General features: G+C 36.3%; 1 protein-coding gene across 7 annotated transcripts in view; it reads left to right on the top strand.

The window, feature by feature from the left end:
- Window positions 1–22,075, top strand: part of HDAC9 (histone deacetylase 9) — a 1,013,994-nt gene that overhangs the window by 858,896 nt on the left and 133,023 nt on the right. The window lies entirely within an intron of this gene.

Here is a 22,075-nt window from a genome sequence, read left to right as displayed (position 1 = left end):
ACTACATTTTGCTGAGGGAAAAATAAAGAGATTATTTTATTTGTCTCCTAAGGAGAGTGTTTCAATGAAGTACATACTCTGCATGATGAGAAACTTTAGCCTGAAATAAGACAGTAAGTATTAAAAATGTATTGCTTTTCCTAGTTCAAATAGACGTGGCTTTTAAAGTGGACCCCGTGTGCATCATAGTGCCAATGTCCTTTGGTTTCCAAAGATAACATTTCTAGATGTACAGATGTTCTGAACTTTATTAAACACCAGCTGTGATTATTAACATATTTATTCAAAAGATAATATAGCTATCAAGTAGTAATTCAGCAAAGTCTCAGTTGTTTGCTTAAAATGTTCTTTAATTTTACTGCATATGTATGTAGTCAACCAATGTCTTTTGGATATTCATATAGGCTGAATTACAGAAGTGAAAAAAAGGTCTAAGTAAAAATACACATAAACAAACAAAGTGCATCATTTGTATTGGAGCATTTAGAACTCATGAAATAGCCTTATGACGGTGGGCCTTTGTGACATTTTATAGGTTCAAGGGGAGAGAGGGAGAGAGAAATTACTTTTTTCGAATAACACAGAAGAATGTAGCTTTCCTCAGCTACGTTGGCTCATATTTCAACAATCCGAGTGTGGGATGTCCTTGGGAAATCCCAGTGTGGCTGAATGATGCGAAGTACACGTGACACACACAGCTGGACTTCTCCTTCTGGAAGGGGCAGAGGTGTGACAGTCTGTTTTCAAAATGACAGCAGGGGGAAGAATTCTTCCCAGAAATAAACCCGTGGAATGCTTCCTTCTGTGGACCATTAGCATATTTTTCCTGGGCTCAACATAATGCAGAAGTATCTTTCTTCTCACAATTGAAAAGCTCTGCATTCACTATCATTTTATTTGTTCCCAAATATCTTTATGTATTGGCCAAGGTGCTCATCAAGATCACACAGGAAATTAGTGGCATAGCTAGAAGAAAAGCTTAGATGTTCCCTTACTGTTAATTCAAAATGAGAAACTGAGTACATTCCATAATTCATCAGGGCTCTACTAAAATATAAACTGAGTGGCCTATAAACAACATATGATTCTGAAAACTGGGAAGCCCAAGATCAAGGCCACAGGGCCGCTTTCTGTTCATAGATGATGCCTTCTAACTGAGTCCTCAGATGCTGGAAAGGGCAAGGCACCTCTCTGGGGTCTCTTTTATAAAGGCACTAATCTCATTCTTGAGGGCTCCACCCTCATTAACTAATCCCCTCCCAGAAATCCCACATTCTAACACCTCCTTCCCCTTGGGAGTTAGGATATCAACATACGAATTGAGGTGTGCAAACTTTCAGATTGTGTAGCATTTCCCAAGACTAACAGGAATGGACTTAGACATACAGTGAGCAGTAGCCTGTGCTTGTGTTTGCAGTATTTCCCTTTTCCTAGCAGCTGTGGCAATAGCTCACAGCCTCTGCTCTCACCCGATAGCCGCTGAGAGCAGCAGGGATGAACATCTTCCTGCTGTACTTCTCTGGTGCTTTAGTATTACCTCTTAGTAATCATCATCCTGGATTTGTCTTCCCATGAAACTGCATCTCAATTTTTCAAAGGACATATGTAAAGGGTTAAGACTTACATTTATATGATATTTTTCTGAAATGTTAGTTGATGTCATGATTTATATTATATCATCTGATCCACTTTTTAAAATTCCATTAGGATCAAACATCTGTATTAGTTCTTTCTTTTAAAATACTTTTTTGAAAGCAACCATTTTCCATTTTCTTTCTTTTAGGGAAACCTCAGCTCACATTTGGTTTCCCAAATGTTTAGATTCATTAGATTTTCTTCCTCATTTAAATAAAGCAACAGCTACTCAGAAATGCCTTCTTCCCTTCTCCCAGGCAGGTATGAGCCTCTGGGGAAAATTCCATAGGAATGGAGGTTTACTGTAAAGTTGTCCTCCAGGGAGAGCCCTCCACATGTGCTGCTGAAGGGGGCTGAAATGGCACACCTCTGTTCTGGCTGCTTAATCAGTATCTCCATTTAGCTTCTGGTGCTTTCTAGAGTGTGAATGTGCATAAATCTGTCATACAAGTAACTGACTTTCTACTCTGTGTTATGGGGGAAAATGCAGAAACATTCAATAGTCCTGGCCAGGAGTGAAAACATGAGACAATGAGAAAATGAACAAAGCCAAAATATGGGCCATACAGTAGGAACACTGATAAGCCTACAAGTGGCTTAACCTTCTGAAAGCCTGCCCAGGAGCTTGAGCATGATTAAAATCAGGAAAGGACAGTTTCAAACAAGACAGGTCCATAGTTACTCCTCCTCAGGGACAGACCCCCATAGGTAGGTCTTACACAATTACAAAATTCTCTTTCCAAGAAAGAATACAAAGGCCAAAATTCAAAATAGGTATAGAGACTTGGAAAGGGTCCATGTGAGTGAGGAACTTTGAAAAGTAAACTTCATTAGCTCTATGTTAAATACATCTTGGTTCAAATACCTAACACCTTGTATTGCCATTAACCAGAATGAATGTACAAGGCACCATGCTATCAGCCTTAGACAAAATTAATGGCTGTGCTAAGTAGCCGTGAGAGGAGAGAACTTCTTCAAGAATTCTTAGAGAAACTGTGCTGACAGGGAATGGTCTTGACATAAAAATTCAACAGGGGTGCATTTTTCATCTGAGGACACATGCTGAGGAGATCAAAGTAAAGGATTTCCTTTCTCTCTCTTTCTCTCTTTCCAGTGTATGTTAAGGTAGATTTTATTTTATATTTTTAATAAACAGAAAGGAACCATCAGGGAAAAGTAATGAATTCCATCCAAACAATGCTCATCAAAGTGGGGTGGGAAGAGCAGCACACGCTTTCCTGTCGGTTCTGGTGAAAAGGGTCAGCACCTGTTTGTGAACATGTCCAAAGTCTGCGCTCAGGCTAGTCCACGAGCCGGCCGGGCTGGGATTTTTCTCCTCAGGGGTAGAGCTGCTTTAATGCGGTTCACGTGTATGGTGTTTCATCTTAACCAGAGTGATTTATGTTAATGAAATGAAACAGAGAAAATACCCTTGACATCCTAGTCTCCTTTAAAAAATATTAAATAAATATGTCCAGGACTTTTCCATGATTGTATTTATTAAAACAAATGGAAGACTTCAATCCATACCAGAATAAATTTGTAGATGACCCTGACTAGGGTTAAATGCATTAGGAAAAAAAAAATGAGTTTTGGGATTTCTTACCAATTCTGAAAGTTCTGAAAAGCCTTTAAGATCAGTAATAAAAGGTTCAGACACTGAACATCAATTCTAAGCTAATTTATTCTGTGATTTAGAATACTCTTTTGTTTGGCTTTTGAAAATTTGATGCCCAAATCATGAGTCACAGAATACATTCAGAACGTCTGTCTAAATTAAATACAAGACTCCTTACTATTTTATTGGGAATTGCACATGTGCTGTCTTTAAGGTTTCTCTTTGAAAGTGTTATAATTTAAGAGTTTAGGTTCTAAGGTTTGTCATTGTCATTCTACTAATGGTTATTTTAATAGAACTTAAGAGCAGCACAGACTAATTTCCATTCTTATTTTCAAGAGTATGCATTTGCCTATCCCAATCCAAATGTAGGGAATTAAATTCCATGCAAATTAAATTAGTCAAATAAATAGCTTTTTAAAAAAATCAGTTGATTGGCATTTTTTCTCAGAAGTTAACTAGCTGTCAAAAAATATTAGATAAAAGAATAATTCACGTGTCTACTTATCTTAACTGCTGATCGAATGAAGTTCATTTCTAACTTCATTTGTAACTTATCTAGCTGATTTTGACATTTAATAAAACCAGAGTTAACCAAGAAAAAAAGTGGTTTACTTGCTAAGGATGTACTGACGTAGTCTTAGTGCCACTAGTGTGAGTAAATAATTGTCTATTAGGGGAAGACTTTGTAATGTCTAGATTAAGAAAGTAATAATACAAAACTTCTATTTAAAATATCATTTTGTTTATTGCTATCTATGCGGATTTCACCAGGAACGTACCAGAAACTTGCCTTAATATGATGTGGCTATGGGTATTTGGTGAGCATGTTACTTAACAGCCACCTGCCCGAAACTCAGGACAAGAAAATGCAATGAGAAGAAACATGAACACCACAGTCCTGAAAAACGCGCAGCTCTCTCTGGGTGATCTGCCATTCACTAGTCTGCATTGGCACCTGAAAAATCAGATTTTATTTTTGATGTCCTCTCTATAGATACGATGTCAAAGATATTCGTGTGGGGTTCCTGGTGGTGAACCCAGCATTTCATCAGTGCTGAGGCTGGCTGTGTATCTTACAGCACAGAAAACATGTTTGGGTAGTTTAGGAGTGTTTCCATTTAGACGGGAAAGAGGATCAGAAGAGTCAGTGGGATTGAGAAAATACGGAAGCAGCCGTAAGAGAAAGAAACATAGGGAAGTAAAGGTAGAGTAGTGCAAAAACTTGAGTGTGGGATGCTAAAAGAAAAAATAACCTGATGAATAAAAATACAAAAATTCTAAAAGCGTGAGTAATCACATCAGAGGTAATTTTTAAAAATGGGTGGGAGTAAAAACCACTACAGCAGGAAAAAAGCAAAAATAGTAAATGCCATTATTTTCAATAACTAGTATAATTTATGAAAATGTGATTTTTATCACCATCGTTGATGTTATAGCTTTTAGGGTCTGTCTATGTGCAGTATTTTGAGAGTATATTTAGATCCCCACAGAAGGCAACATGGATAATGCCTATACAAATTAGTCAAATCTTATGTTGTTATTGTTCGATATTTTGAGTATCACCAAAGTTTAAAATAATACTTTCAGAACATAATGGGAAACCAAATGCAATTGGTTACTAAGTGATTGGTGTAGATTTCAGAGGTAGAAGGAGTCAGCTCGAAGGGACCCTTTAATCCCACTGTGTTCTACACTCCAAAAGCAGACTCTGAAACCAGAAAAGTGAAAGGACGGATCTCTATCACACAGTCCGGGAATGGCAGAGTCTGATTGCAAGACTTCCAACCCAAGAGCTAAGCTAGATTACATATAGTAAGTTTTCCTAAATATACAACCACAAAGATTGATCTCCCTCTAGCATTGTGTTATCTTGGAGAGGGGAATTTGAAGGCTGGACTAATTGATTGGTGGCAGCCCTCTGTGAACCTGATATAAATGTACATTTTCTTTATTTAGGAATAAAGTTGCAATTATTATTATTATTAACCTGACCCATTGTGAGTAGCTTTATTCACCTTATTTCTATCTTTGCGAGAGTCTTGTGCTTGAAGTCTTCTCATTGAGCACACTTTTGCTGCTTGACCTCTGCAGATACTGTTCATAGCTCATGGAACCCACTGTGTTTAGAAATGGTGGCCATGCTGAACTGGAACACTCCATTTCAGCTGCCTGTGGTTTTACCACTTCTTAATATGTTAAATTTAATTAGGCTGTGGTTCTAGTGCCTTATTTTTCTGCCTGCCATTCTGTCAATGAATGTTTCCCTTGCATGGGTCAGAAGGCAGAAAGGGGAAGAGAAGATGGAAAGGAACCCTTGGCTAAATCCAGGTCAAGCTCTCTAACCAAACAGTAGAGGATTCTGCTTCTGACTCAGTCTCTGTTTCCCAGTGGCTATGGTACCAAGAGACCTTTTCAGTAACAGAAACAGTTCTTTTACTCCTGTGTGCCATTGTCTTTCTTGACTTCATGCAGAGAATCACAGGGAACAAAATAATTGTAAGCATTACAGCCTTTCGCTCTAATGACTTCGATTCTACACTGGGATAAACGTCTAATTACAAAGAATTCAGCACAGACCACATTAGTGGGTTTGATGTTTGCTTTGCACACAGACCCAACATCTGCTGGATTTTTGGTGTGGGATTTTGGTTATGGGACCTAATCCCACTATTCTCTTAAAATGGATGTTTTGAAGAGAAGGTGCCCTTATAATATTTTGATCCTAAAAGATATTGCATCATAGGTTCAGGCTGAAGGCTCACAGCCCCCAAGAAACTATAAGTCACTGATGTTAGATTGAGAGGTGTAGATCTAATCCTTAAAATAACCCTAAAAATCAGAAGCTCTATTGCTATTTGGGTCATTATGATTAGCAGAGGGACTTGTGTGGCCATCTCCCCACCACTCACAGCAGCTGCATACAAATGACTCCTGGAGGGTGTCAATATGATTACTTTTAGAAACTATATAAATACAACCTCTATTTTTCTTATATTGAACTTGGAGTGGGCAAAATGAAGCCTATTTTGTACAAATGCATTGGCATCTTCCTTATTTCAGTTTATCATATAAATGGCAGAAAACAAATTCCATGTGCATTTATCTTTGGAAATAGCACAGCTATTTAATCGATTATTTTCTATTAACATTTTTCCGATTCTTATGAACCATACAATCAAATATAACATTGATTCAGATGCAGGTTTCTAATTTTTTTTTTTTTTTTGAGACAGAATCTTGCTATGTCACCCTTGGTAGAGTGCTATAGTGTCACAGCTCACAGCAATCTCAAACTCTTGGGCTATAGTGATTCTCTTGCCCCAGCCTCCCAAGTAGCTGGGATTACAGGCGCCTGCCACAATGCTCAGTTATTTTCTTGTTGCAGTTGTCACTGTTGTTTAGCTGGCCCAGGCTGGGCTTGAACCCGCCAGCTTCGGTGCATGTGGCTGGTGTCGCGTAACCACTGTATTTATACTTTTCTTCTTCTTCTTCTTTTTTTTTTTTTTTTATAATTTTCAGTAGTAAACATCACTCTATATATTTAATGATCAATCAACCCAGTGCTTTAACTCCTGTGTAAAAATTTTGATCCCCTTATATCACAGTACTAGCCAAGAACAAATCTTATGTTCTCTTCCCAACTTTTGGGGTGTTTTGTTTCTAGAAAAGATTCTAAGAAGTCTTTTTTTTTTTCAAGAAAGAATATGCTAATTGATTGAGGACCTGCTTTCCAACTTTTAATAACAATCACTATAAACACTGTTATGAAAATCATGGCTGTATGTTGCCCAGTGTTATATATTCTAAGGATTACACGTCACATTAAGGCATCGTCCTTCTCAGTCACAGGAAATGCAAATCTTCATGGGAAGATGCTGGCTGATAACAATGTGTGGGTCCGAAGCCTCAGAAAAGACGGCCAACAAGGGGCTCCATTTGGGGATTTCTCTATTCCAGGACATTTCCTTCCTACTCACATCCCTCACAGGGGTGGGAACCTGCTTGATTTCAAGATCATTCTTTTGTAGCACCAAAGGAAGCTGAAAAAAAAAACAAAAAACCTTTAGCTTTTTCTGCCGTACTTCTTTTAATGACAGGATTGGTGATATAAAATTTGGATTCAGTCAAAAGGCCACACTTAAGGACCAGGGAAGCCACTAGTTTCCTTAAGGCCTCCAGTTTCCCACTAATTTGAGAAAGGTTCTGGATCTTTTTTAGAACTCACAGGAGGCCAGGGGCAGTGGCTCACACCTGTAATCTCAGCACTTGGGAAGCTGAGGCGGGTGGATTGCCTGAGCTCACAGGTTTAAGACCAGCCTGAGTCAGAGTGAGACTTCCTCTTTAATAATAGCCAGGCGTTGTGGTGGGCGCCAGTCGTCCCAGCTACTTGGGAGGCTGAGACAAGAGAATTGCTTAAGCCCAAGAGTTTCAGGTTGCTGTGAGCTATGACGCCACTGCACTCTACCAAGGGTAGAAAGTGAGACTCTGTCTCAAAAAAATAAAACAAATTAAAAATAAAATTAAATAAAAAAAGAACTCACACAGATACAGGCAGATGGGTGGGATAATATTTATGTGACTTAGGCTATAATGGCTGTTGTGGGAGAATTGTTTTAGGCCAAGATCTGTTTTAATTTAAAAAAACTTGCCTATCTGGTTATTCAGATAATTGTCATCCACTGAAATTGCTTCTATTTCTGTCTCTTGAATCTCTTTCTGCAATTTTAAGGGCTTATTCTCTTTCACTTTCTCTTATTTGACCTTTGTTTGCTCTCTGAAAGATAAGAGTGTCAGAGGTTCTGTCTCAGGCTCCCTTCACGGCCAGGAACTTAACCTAAGTAACAATTTGGGCTGGTAAAAAGAACATAACTATGTTAGAGAAAATTTGGAAAATAGAAATACAAAAAAAAATTCTTCTCACTAAAGAGAATGTAATGAAATTAGCATGAATATGACAAAAATTTGGATATTTAGCTAACTATATAATAATAATTTTGAGCAGCTATTAAATCTTAAATTATATTTGCTTAGAAAATTAAGTTGGGATTCTTATCCCAACTTCTAGTATTTTAACCATTAATTCTGGTTGTGAATATTATTTAGAGAATTTTGTTGCTCAGAAGCCATTTTTGACTATACCAAACTAATGTTTCTGTTAGAAAATGTATAGCCAAAGAAATATACCTAGTATTTTTATGGAAACGTATGTGCTTTCAAAATATAACTTTGTGTTACATAATCTTATTTAATCCTGCCAACTCTGGCAGGTAGTATTTTTTTTATCCCCATTTAATGCAATAGAAAATAGAATTAAAAAAATTTCTGGTTATTAATAAATGTTGTGTAAGGTATTGTAATTTTTATCTATAAGTAATAATGATCATTTGTATGCTATATATAATTAGTATATATTGGTTATGGAAAACTTGGAAATAAAGCCATAAAGAATAAATTTAAAAATTACTTGTAATTCACAATCTTGATATAATCTTCACCAATTTTGCATATTTAATCTTTCATATGTAGTTTGATTTCTGCATTTTAAAGTTAACATATAGAAGGAGGGAGGGGGGTGAGGCCTTGGTGTGTGCCACAGCTTTTGGGGGCAAAACATGATTGCAAGAGGGACTTTACCTAACAAATGCAATCAGTGTACTCTGGTTTCTTGTACCCTCAATGAATCCCCAACAATAAAATAACTAAATTTAAAAAAAATAAAATTAACACTGTAAGTATTTGTGTCAGTTTAAGTCAAATTATGAATTAAAATCATTCTATTGTTTAGATGTAATTAAAATGTAATTTCTTACATAATTTATTTAACTTAGTTACTTCTTGGTGGACATTTAAACTCTTTTCACATTCCCATTATTTTAAATATTTAGCAGACTCAAATGAAGTTCCCTCCATTTGAATTTTTTTTTCTCCTTAAGGAAATACTTGTAGAAGTTGAATTATCAGTCAACAGGTGTGATAATATTTTAAGTTTTTTCGTATGAACTGTCCAATTATTTTCTAAAAGACTGTAAAGTATTATTTCATATGGGGTGTGTGTGTGTGTGTGTTCAGTAGGTGAAAACGTAATTATTTGTTCGAACCTGCCACATGTGGTATATGTGGCTGGCACCATAACCACTGTGCTACGGGCGCCAAGCCAGTTCTCCAGTGTTTTCTCCTTTGAAATCTCGGGATCTTTTAGGTGTTCAGCAGCTCGTTTAGCATGTCACCGTATCACAGAAGAAACCACACACCACCACAGCATCTACTTTATTAAAAATAGAAACAATCATAATTAGTTTTGTGAAATGATCATTTTATTGTAGCTATTTGTGTACATGGAGTCAGACATTTGGATATTTGGAAAAATGAATGATCAGCTTACTTTCTTCACTTCTTATCAGGAATGCTGGGGTGTGCTGTACAGTATAGTAAGTATCAACTACTCTGTCATGTCACTGTAAGAAGTCTATAGAACTTTTCATGGAATGAATATTGGGATTGGACTTGTTCCTGGAAATAAGTTGCTGCTCAATAAATATTGACAGCAGTGTCTCATTTTTACTATCTCCAAGAAGTGGGAAGTGGCACACCTGCTTTATTTCTACCTCACCAAAGCATCAAAAGGATGACTTTGATACACATGCTATGCCTTCATTAGCTCATAGAATCATAGCATTTAGAAATATTAATTATTCACACCCAAAATGCTGTTAAAATGCAGTGAAATCGTCAGGTTTCAGAGAACATGATATTTGGATTAAGAGAGATCTAAGTCTGAATCCTACTTCAGGCCGTTATTTGCTGACTCGAACTGACCAAATCTTTAAACCTCATTGAGTCTTAGCCTTATTATCTGCAGCTGGAGGATCAAAATACATAATTTCAGGTTTACCGTGGATATTTCAGCATTAGAAGGAATATATAGACTGCCTGACTGCATGCCTAGCACAGGATACATGGTCAGAATGCGTGATCATTTTATTGTTGTTGGTAGAAGAAAAGAATTAGCTTGTCCTTAACATTAGTGAACTGTTTCTTTGGATTTGGGATTAATCCTACTCAACTATAATTTTAGGTATGAATAAAATTAAAACTCCTTGATTTGGGGCTGGTCTCCTGATTGAGGACATAGCCTGACCCTGCACTTCAGAGCTCCACTCAGGCACCAAGTTCACTCTTCCTTCTTAATCTCTTTCTGGCTATGCCTTGGGGAACAAGAAGGATTTAAGTTACTAAATGAACTTGCCTTTTGTCTTGTTCATCTCACATTGTTACGCAATTAAAAAAAAAATCTTGATGATGCCGCCTCCCTCAAAAAGGCCACATCAAAAGGTAGAGTTCACCAAAAATAATACACACTTTTTCCAAAGACACAAACAGTTCCTTGAAAAGGATGTTATGCTGTAATTTGTTTTGTGAATTCTATAAACCACAGAACATTTACTTACAGTAAAGTTTGACCTTTCTTTTTCTTTCCTTTTATGCCTACAAATCTCCATCTTCTCTCCTTTTGAGAAGAAATATAAAGGATAACATTCTCTTTAATTTAATATGTTGTATATATACACATAAACATATACATGATTTCATTAGAATACTGGGTTTAATTTTTAGCTAGGGTCCTTTGGACTTATGCAGTAATATTTTATGGAATGCAATCACTTGTGCAATGACCAAAGAGAGGCTCCTTTGAAACTTTTCAAAGAGCATATTCTGTGCTGCTCATAGGGTGATGGGAAATGCAATATGTGTACTAAGCTCCACGTTGCGCCCACCGAAAGCAGAGAAATCCCTATGACCGATTTGATGGTAGGAAAATCTCTGGAGGGATTTTTTGGATAAAGAAAGCAATAACAAGAAATGGGCACATAATTAAGTTTCCAAAGTGCACGTGTCACCAGGGTCTTATTGTCTCTCTGGAGGGAAAATTTACTAATGGCTTAGGTAGACATTTTTCCTGCTATGAGTCCATTTCAAAAGAATCAGACTTTCCAAACTCTCCAAACAATTCTCTGCTATTTGAGTTACAAGAACATTTTACTGTCATTTGTGTTCTATTTTCTACTCATTATGGCAATGTTTTACAACCACTAGGTTGCTATAGAAATGAAAATAAACAAAGATTCTGGAAGATATGTGTTGTAGAGACGGGTTCTGTCTCCCTTGCCTGAACCGTGTGGATTATGTTCTTCTGTGAAGAGACTTTCTTCATGGGTTATCCAGTTGATCTTCACTGAAGGAAACAAAATAGAAAATTTTGGTCAGATTTGTGTAAAATATTTTACCAAAATTTTCTAAAAGGCATGACCTTTAAGAATAACTTGGGCTAAAAAGACAAAATTCAAAAGAAGGAAAGAAGGTAAATACGATGGAATACTGAAGTAGGCATAAGAGAAATTAGAACTAGAAGTTTGCTGTGGAACCAGCATCTCTGTAGACACCCACCAGAACCTCAGCAAAAATGTACCTATTTGGACAGTCACCGGCAGTTTTGAGGGGTTCAAAAAGGAACCAGTAATCCCAACGCGTATGCTGGGGAAGACCCTTCTTTCCCTCTACCCATTTTTAGCCCAGCATAGGTTACCCAGGACTTGGCCTTTTCTTAATCTAATAGTAGCAGAGAGAGGGTTTTTCTCAATTTTTCTTAGACCAGATTTCAGTACGGAGTTCAACAGAGACAAAATCTGTTATTTTTATTGTGGTGTTTATATATAATAATTACATAAGAATAACTTTATTTATTTTGATAGACTGGAAATCTTATGATTTTGCTCAGCTTGCTATCTTCAAGTGTAGGATTTTGCCTAGACAGGCAATATCATTCTACATGCAGAGGAAAGCCAAATATAATAATATAAGTATAATAATATTGTACTCACTGACACTATCCCAAAATAAGGAGAGAGGCTATTGAGAAAGATGTATCTGTTGACTCTTAGCTCAGAGATACATTGGCAATATTTCCGAATTACTCAGACATATTACTGTCCACATGACACATTGTAGGCAAGGAAATTCCCGTAGTCCTTTCAAATATTCATTCTCTTTTAAAAACATAGAGTTCTAAAATTAGCACTGACATTTTAAAACACTAAAGCAATAGAAACTTACGAATGTCCTCTTTAACACTCTAAAAGAATGATCTTTCTCAACTAAGACTGTGTACAAATACACATGCATGTACATATTCCTAACTAGAACATATTGTGTCATTTTGTGATGTACATGTACTATTTGTATACAGGTTCCTTATTCTCATCAAGGATTCTTGTAAAGACACAGAATACTATAATTAGCATCAGTATTTGAACATAGTGAAACAATATAAGCTCACACTGCCATATTTAGAACTCCAATCTCTTTATAATAATAAATCTGCTCCAGGAATATAGCTCATATAAACCTGCTTTTGAAGTGAAATGGTTTGCTCTCCATCCTAAGTTCTAGAATCATGGGCAGCCAGCCAGTAGGTCATGTAACAACAATTTTGATCAGAAAACATGTTGGGCTTCTAGCAGTGACTTCTTATCAAGTGCAAGAGAGAAAAAAAAAAAAAAGAAAAAATGTGTCCCTTTGGTGTAGTAGATTGGCATAAAAAATCTAGTATGTTAGAGTTGCATATAATGTTAGATTATCTAAGAGAATCCCACCCCACTCCCTGGTCCTATTTTGCAGTTTGTAACCAAGGTTACACAAGTTGAGGCAGTGCCAACAACAGAAACTGGATGTCTTAAGGTGGAGTTCAGTGATATTTCTACCCAACTACAACTGAACGCTGAAGCCGGAGGATTTCGTTTTGAGTTTGTACCCAGTGGAAAACATCGTGGAGTTTGATGTCCCTTTTCAAGGCTTTGGGACAAGGAAACTCCACCTTTTCTCTCTTCTGTCTTTCTTTCATGTCATGTTCCAGGGCTCATCACAGCCGGAAAGTTAGACAACTCTGTACTGGCAAAGTTCTCATGTTAATGACTAATTATTTTATAAATAAAAAAGGAATAGACACTTAGAAACATATCTAACTCAATAAACAAAAGTAGGGCAAGATTCAATTGGCTAGAATTATGGAGACAGAAAGAGAAAAGCTATGAAGAGTCAGGAGAGAAAAATGTTATATATAGTAATAGAGGCCACTAGCTGGGCATCGTGGTAGGCACCTGTAGTCCCAGCTACTTGGGAGGCTGAGGCAAGAGAATCACTTAAGCCCAAGAGTTTGAGGTTGCTGTGAGCTGTGATGCCACAGCACTCTACCCAGGGGGAAAGCTTGAGACTCTGTCTCAAAAAAAAAAAAAAAAGGAAGAAAGAAAGAAAAGAAATAGATGACACATCATAGATATGTCACTACTTCTGGAGGTATAAAATGTTTTTAGCCCCATTTTCCCCTTATTGCAGTAATATGATATCTAGATTAAAACTGAATTAAATGAGTATTTTGCATTATCATACTGATTCTGTTTTTGTGCCTGGAGAGTTTTGTAGCCAGCTGAATGAGAGAGTTATGGACAATTTTTATGACTGTATTTAAACCAAAGGCTCACAGGCAATGAAGTGAAAATAGCGATATGGATGGCCTTTCACCAAAAGAGGTATTTCGGATATATTTGTGAAATGAGGAAGAGTGAGCGCCCAAGAAACCCTGAGCTGAAAACATGGAAAATCAGAGAGGGCACCACAGGGTATTCTACTTGACAACTATTTATTGAGTATCCATGATGTGCTGGACACTGTGCTAGGTCCCTGGGATGCATCTGTGGGAGAAGAGGCAATCAATTTCTTCCCTTCGAGAACTTGCATCCACTGAGATGAACCAGAAAATAAACAATGAGCACGGTACCAGTACATATGTAAACCATGATCACTTTGGAAGGTAGTATTATGGAAAAAGAAAGCAGAATAGAAATGTTAGGAATGAAATAGGTGGGGTTGGTGCGGGAGAGGGCGTCTTAATACTTCTTTCTGAGAAGACAGTAGATGAGTAACTATTTGAGTGAGGTGAGGAACCTGAGAATCTGGGGAAAAGCACTCAAAGGGAATAGCTGGTGTAAAGTCCCTGCCATTGCCATTGTGAATTATGCTGCAATGAACATGGAGGTGCAGGTATCTCTTTGAGATCCTGATTTTAATTCTTTTGGGTAAATATCCAGAAGGAGGAGTGATAATATATATGGTATTCATTGGAAAATTTATAGTGTTTATACAGGGTGTCCATAAAGTTCATGTGCAGTTTGAAATTGCCAACTATTTTAAATTGCACATGAACTTTATGGATACCCTATATTTTTAATCTTCTTGCAGAACTTCCACACTGTTATCCATAGTAGCTACAACTTAAGTGTCCATCAATGGATGAATGGATAAAGAGAATATATATATGTGTCATGGAATAGTATCCAACCTTAAAAATAAACAAGGAAATACAGCTATATACAACATGGGTGAACCAAGGGATATCATTCTAAGTGAAATAGCCAGCCTTTCCTATGGACTCATATCTAAATTTGAACCTCCCCCATGACTTTCTGTATAATTTGCTTTTTCCCTTAGTCTTTACATGCCTTCTTGTTTGTTTATACACTTTCCTCCCCTGTTAGAATGGAAATCCCGTGAAGGCAAGAGATTGGGGTCTTGTTTGCTATGATCCATGGCCAGCACCTAATGTCCAAATTCACTTTTCATATCTCCTCTGGCGGACGTTCTTCAGATCGTTTCTTCTCTGTTGGTTTCCACTCTCCTCTGTCTCATTGTACATGTCTGAGTACTGTGCCATACTGCAAAGACGTGTTTCCACCTGCCTTTCCCTCTCATCGAGGGTCTTCTTGGGGGCATATCTGCAGTTAATTTTTGTCTTTGAATCCTGACACCACCCCAGTGCTTCCCACATAGCAGAGGCTCAATAAATGACCTCTACATGAAAACAAAAATATTGTTGAATAACTCTATAGGTGAAGATGCTTGGAAATTTGCTTTGAGATTTGATTCTTGCACTGATTGTGTAGAATGAGTGGAAAGCATTGTCTACCCTTCACTCAGCACATTCTGGAATGAGTCATGGGAAATTACTGTGCAGTTCAGCTTAAGGACAACACTTGACTCAATGTCAGTGCAACCAGTCATTTGGCCATTGACTAGAAATGAAATACTTCCAGAGACTGACTTTAACTGAGGAAGTTCAGAGACAGAATCAATTGTTCCACATGTCATGGGGGAAAAAAAAATCCAGAATGGGATTCTCTTTTATTTATTGTATTTGGTATCTAATCACATAATGTCTCTCTTATTTTTCTTAATTATTTTTTAAATTTTTTTTATTGTTTGGGATTCATTGAGGGTACAAAGAATTAGGTTAAACTGATTGTGGTTGTTAGGTAAAGTCCCTCTTATAATTTATAATTGTGTTCTGTCCCCAAGACATGTGCCATACACAACCCCCATCCCCTTCCCTCCTTCCTTCTTCCCACTTCCTCATTCCTCTACTGCCTCCCCTTGCATTAGATCACCTATTGCCTTCATATCAAAACTGAGTACATTTAATTCTTGCTTCTTCATTCTTGTGATGCTTTTGTGGAGAAGAATGTGTTCTACCTCCACCCAGGTTAATACAAAAGATGTAAAGTCTCCATCTTTTTAACGTCTAAATAGTATTCTCAGGTATACATGTACCACAGCTTGTTAATCCATTCTTGGGTTGGTGGGCATTTAGGCTGTATCCATGATAGTAAATCGAGCTGCGATAAACAGTCTACTGCAAATGTCCTTATGATAAAAGGATTTTTTTTCTTCTGGGTAGATGCCTAGTAATGAGATTGCAGGATCAAAGGTAGGTCTAATTTGAGTTACTTGAGAATTCTTCATACTTCCTTCCAAAAAGGTCATATTAGTTTGCAGTCCAACCAGCAACAAAGAAGTATTCCCTTTTCTCCACATCCACACTCTTTTATTAGTAGCAGTATTCTCTTTGTCTACCTTTATTTATATAAGCTCAATATATTCTTAATAGCACTGGTCGCACCTAACATAAAGACATATAGGGGAGAAGGACATGCTTTTCAAGAAAAGTACACTAGAATCACCTTTGGTAGGTGAAAACTATAAAGCATATACGTCATTATGCCTTTGATGATTTGCTTTCTAGCAGAGAAGCATATGTACAAATCGTCACTGGACTCTCTTCATCTCCTACAGCATGTCAACTACTTTTGCCTTATGCCCGTCTATTTCTTTATTTCCTTGTTTTGCAGAAATAAAGCTTACAATCTCAAGTAAATATTTCAAAATGTGTGCATATTGGAAATAAGTTTCTTATTTCTAACATGTATTAAAGTATTTTGTTTGTTACATACTTGAATACTAGTATGTAATGGCTGGAAGTAGAATTAAAGTTTAAAAATGGTTTCTCTCAGAATATAAGGAGATTGAATGTTACTGATTAGGATTTGGCTGTTTCTTTGAGGAAATAGATTCTCTTCTTTAGGAATCTCTGAGGATCTGAAGATTCATGAGAATATGTGTAAGTGTGTATTTTTTTGACACATAGATCTTCACACTGGTTGGACTTATCAAACCCACAAACTTGAGTATTTTTCAGCTTCTAAAAATTATCTTCAGTTGTTAGTTGATAATTTCCTCTCCTGTCTGTTTTTGGATCTTTTAGAGATTCTTGTTCTTTGAATACAAGCCTTCTGTAGCGATCCTTTATGTTTTATTTCCCCTCTTACGTTATACCTATTTGTTTCCTCTTCTGAGGGAATAATTCAATTTTATTTTTCCAGACCTTATATTCATTTTTTAACTTGGGCAATTTTAATTGTAATCTTTAAGTACTTCCTTGTTCTTTGTTCTTTTTCATAACAGCATATCTTTGTATTAACGCTAAAATGTTTTCTTATATCTCTTTGAGGTTATGATTTCTGTTTCATGCAGACTCTTTCATATTTTTGTTTGTTTTAATCTTTTTTTATACTGCTGGGTTTTCTCATATACCAGGTGATCCCTGCTTTTCCATTGATATTTAAGAAAGTTTGGTGTCAGTTTTCCCTGTGGCCGTGTAAATGGGTCAGTTGAGAGTTCTAAATTAGCTGGTGTGGGACAGAGTACGTGGACCGCCAAACCCCACTCCGGAGATAGCGCTGTAGAAGATGGCTCACAGTCTCAGAATCCTCCCCAGTGACAAACAAGGAGGGCTGTATCTTAGGGCACCAGTATGCACCCTAGCTTTATCTGTCTACATACATCTTTTCTTGAAGAAAGAGGCAATCTTGCTGTTTTGCCTAGGTGCTGGCATAGAGGAAATGTATTAAGGTGCTCAGGTGTCTTCTGGTGTATTAACCAACTGACACTTTGCATTCCTGCTATAGTCCTGCCTCTTTCTTTCTTCACCATAATCATTTCCTCCATGGGCTTCCCTTGGGCGGAGCGTCCCCCCTCTCTGCTGTGGTCCTGTGAATGCGTGTGTAGGGTCGTAGCTCTCTTTCATCATTCACTTTCATCATTCAGCATTCTCCCAGTCAATTTTCGCTTTTCTGGAAGTTTGTTAAAAATATGCTGCCAACTACCCTGTTCCCTTCTGTTGTTACAAATATACTTACTGTATTTTGGTACTTTTTATTTTGAAGTAATATTGGTAATTACAGAAAAGACATCAAAATAGTACACAGTTCCTATATGTCTGATACCCAGAGTCCATTAATGTTAAAAACTTACATAATCATGGTACAGATAAGAAGTTAATATTTGTACAATCCTTTCAGCTAAACTAAAGATACAATATGGGACTGAAGTTTTTCTGCTAGTGTTCCATTTTGTTGTTCAGAATCCAATCTGGGCCCTACACTGTCTTAGATGTCATAACTCCTTCAATCTGTAGCAATCACTACTCTTCCTTTGCCTTTCATGGCCATGACTTTTGAATAAAACTGGCCAGTCATTTTGTCAAATGTTCTTCAATTTATATTCACCTGAAGTTTTTTTGTTAATAGATTTTAGCGAGAATACTGCAAGACTAGTTTGCCTCCCTCAATGCGTTAGAGACAGCAGCAGGCAACGTCAACTTTGATCACGTCATTGAGTTGGTGTCTATGGTTTTCTTTCTGTAATATCCTGGCAAGATACATTGGGATTATGTAAATATCATGTTTCTCCTCAAACATATGTTCACTAATTTCAGTATTCATCCATGGATCTTGCCTGCAGCATTTATTTCTGTCTTGTTCAAATGGTGATTTGCTATTTCCCTCCATTCTTCTATGTTTAAGACTTGATGTTTTTCTGTAGGAAAGAGCCATTTCCTCTCCTCACTATTCGGTATTTATTTCTCTCTGTACAGACTCAGTCTTTGACTCTATGGATTATAATCTGATATATCATTATTTACTTTGTTTCTCAAATTTTTCCAGCTTTGACCTTTGAGAGCTCCTTCACTTGAAGTTCCCTTTCGACATGTGCCTATCTTGTTTTGAGCATTTTGTTGCTTTCTGTCACCAGGAGTTGTTCTAGAATCACCAGACATTTCCCCTGAGGCAGTCTTGGATCAGCCACTTCTTCAAGGACCCCTGGGTCCTTTTTATTAGAAATTGATATTAGAAAGCAAGATGTGGGTATTAAGTGGGTTCCTTGTTTACTGGGGCGTCATTGCTTTGAGGAAATACATGCATCATATGGATACGTTCCCATCAAGAGTTATTTCGGTGTGTATTTACCTGATATATATTAAAAACGATGAGTTCATATATCTATATTCCTATACTTCCTTTTCACTGGAATATTGGTAAAGATGAGTGGCAAATGTGTATACTTTGTTTGCCATCTTTAAACAGAAAATCCCATGCTTCAGATAAAACTTTTTAATAAATGCCTCCAAGGATCTGTTCTGTTTAAGGAAACCAAAGTTGCTTTATATATTTAGTACCCTCCAAAACATTTTTCACTCTTTCAGACACCATAGACCTTCTGAATAAAAATCAATCTGGACTGGCATTAAAAGAATAGTTAAAATCTCTCCATGGACATTCCTAAGATAATTGCCAAAATAAAGAGATTTGCAGAGTCCTAATTTCGTAAATACATCAGAGAGGGGGGCAAGAAAGTGTTTAATGTCAACAAAAGGGAAATAAATATGACTCAGTCCAAAATTGAGCACATCTTTAAGCTAAAGTGGTGTTTGTAACAGAATAGACACTCAATATATACTTGTTGAGATGAATGAAGGGTGAACTTTACCTACACCACCTTCTATAAACATCTGTTGCCAGATACTTCTTCGTGTAGTAGAAAACACACAGGATATATTGTAGCACAACATCACTTAACTGTTCTCATGATGCATCACTAATTCACTCAACAAACAACTATCACTCGGACATAATTCTAGACATGTATATTTTTAAGTGGGAGGAGTCTATCAGGTGATATATCTTTTTTCAGAAATTTTTATCTTTTTCTTATTTTCTTAGAGTGAATTCAAATATATAGGATTAGTCCTGCAAGATGGAGAATGTTAAAAACCTTCATGAAATTGTAAAACCTACATGTTTATGAATTCAGGAATGACCTACATAACAAATGTGCTCTTTGCTTCACATGGAAGCAAGGATTCTATATATTCAGAGGTATTCAGCATACAGAGATCTATTTCCCCCTGTAACTGGGTAAGATGTATTTATTTAAAGAATATTGGCATTGGAATAAAAATCTATTCTCTTCCACATCAAATTTCCCATGACAGAGCAAATTTCTATTATTTTGATCTAAAGTTAGAATAAAATTTTTAAAACTTTTGGGAAAAATGGGAATTTATAAAAATGTTTTGTGCAAGAAAGGTTTGTGTATCTCTTTATATTTTTTTGGTTTATGTCTTCATTTTGATGGAGTGTATTATCCAATACCTTCCTATGAGAATATTTGTGAGAGATTCAGTTTTTTTTAAGATTTGAAAGTCTGAAACTCTATTCTCTTTCGGTTTTGATCAGCAGTTTAGATGGATATGGAATTCTAAATTTTAAAAAAATTCCCTTATGGCAGGGTACAGTGGTGATGCTTGTAGTGCCAACCCTCTGAGAGGCCCAGGCAGGTGGATCACGTGAGCTTAAGAGTTTATGACCAGCTTAAGCAAGAGGGAGACCTCCTTCTGTACTAAAATAGAAAAAAACAAGTTGGGTCTTGTGACAGGTGCTTGTGACAGAGTGAGACTCTGTCTCAAATAAAATAAAATTAAATAAAATAACTACCCTAGACTTTGCCTCAGATATTGATTCTCCTATATAAGTTCTCTAAATTTCGGATCCACTGTTCCCAATTTTCCAGGTCTCTGTTCTTTGTTGTACTTTCTGAGAGAGCTTCAGCTTTACTTTACAGTTTAATGCATTTTTTATGTTTGTAGTTTTTTTCTTTTTTAGTAGCACCCTTTTCTCATTTTATACATGTACTATCTTATGTCTTTAAAGAAATCCTAATATTTGAACTTATGGTCTCTTCCCTGCATTTTCTTTGGTTTTCTAAGTTTATTTCCTTTTATTTATTAGTTTTTAGGTTAGTTTTGTTATCTTTAACACTAGAATCTTTCTTCAGAGACAATCCATCATATTTGAAAAAGGAATGCTGAAAAAAAAAGGTGTGACTGAGTGGGACTTTTGACTGGTGATTCACTATGAGATTCATTATGGGAATATTGGAAAACAAGCAGACTGTGGGCCTGAGTGACACACAACTGTCAGACTCTCTGGGTATTTCCTGTTAGGTCAGTCAGCTTCTCCAGAAAAAGAGAGAAAAATCAGCTTGCTTTTTGTGGCTTCTTTGTAGGCACTTACAATCTGTAAATCATCTCTATGTTTCTATATTCTTAAGTAATGTTGGCAATCTTTGTCTCTTTTCTTGTCCCTTTCTCTGCTGGAAATATGTGAATATATAATATATTCAATATCTATGTGTAAAGAAAAACTTTAAAGGAGAAGATAGTAAGTGAGATGCCTTCAAGGTTGGGTAAAATTAGGTAGAGATTAACTTGAAAAAAAGAAGAAAAGTGACCTTCCAATAAAGGGAAGGGAGATGGAAATGAATTACTATGATACGTATGATTTCATGAACAACCTTGTTCATCCATCTACTTACTGATTTTTATAAATGCATTATTTGTTCATTAAGGGTGTTTGTATGATTAATAACAATTAAAAAGATATTCCAACATATAACAAATGGCTGTTTCACCCATGTGAAAAATAGAGAAATGATTATATGGGATATTTTTTATAAAAATTACAATGGAAGAGTTGGTATTATAGAAAAGGGATAGAGTCTATATATCTCTTTGATAACATAAAGACAGTAGACATTCTTAATTTCTTAAAGACAGAAGAAAAAGAATAATGAAATTTTTCATGGTAAATAAAGTTAGGTTTGCACTTAGTTTCACTGATGAGTTAATTCAGATTTACATGGTTTTCCAATTGTTGGAAATACTACTTTGGAAGTTACTTACATATGCATTTAGGAGATAGAAGGCTGGAACTTTTATGATGGTAGTGATATCATTAGAGAAAATATTTTGTTAATTTATGTCTCTAAGTTTCAATTAAATTATTTTCATTTTATAACCTGCAACTTTTTGTTTAGGATGCACACCATTAAATTTTTTTAAATATAAAATTATATGATTACTGAAGAAAATCTGGGAAATTTACAAACATAAACAACTTAAAAACACAAGTTATGTGCCTACTCAAGGATAACTGTCTAATATTTGTTTTAGTTATTTCTCCCAAGCACGCAATAGAGACCTTGATGCTTTTTAAATTATTAAATGCAATTTAAATTCAATAAATTCAATGCAGT

This window comes from Nycticebus coucang, chromosome 11 (genome assembly GCF_027406575.1).
Source record: "Nycticebus coucang isolate mNycCou1 chromosome 11, mNycCou1.pri, whole genome shotgun sequence".
Lineage (NCBI taxonomy): Eukaryota > Metazoa > Chordata > Mammalia > Primates > Lorisidae > Nycticebus > Nycticebus coucang.
This window is presented reverse-complemented; position numbering and strand designations above follow the sequence as displayed.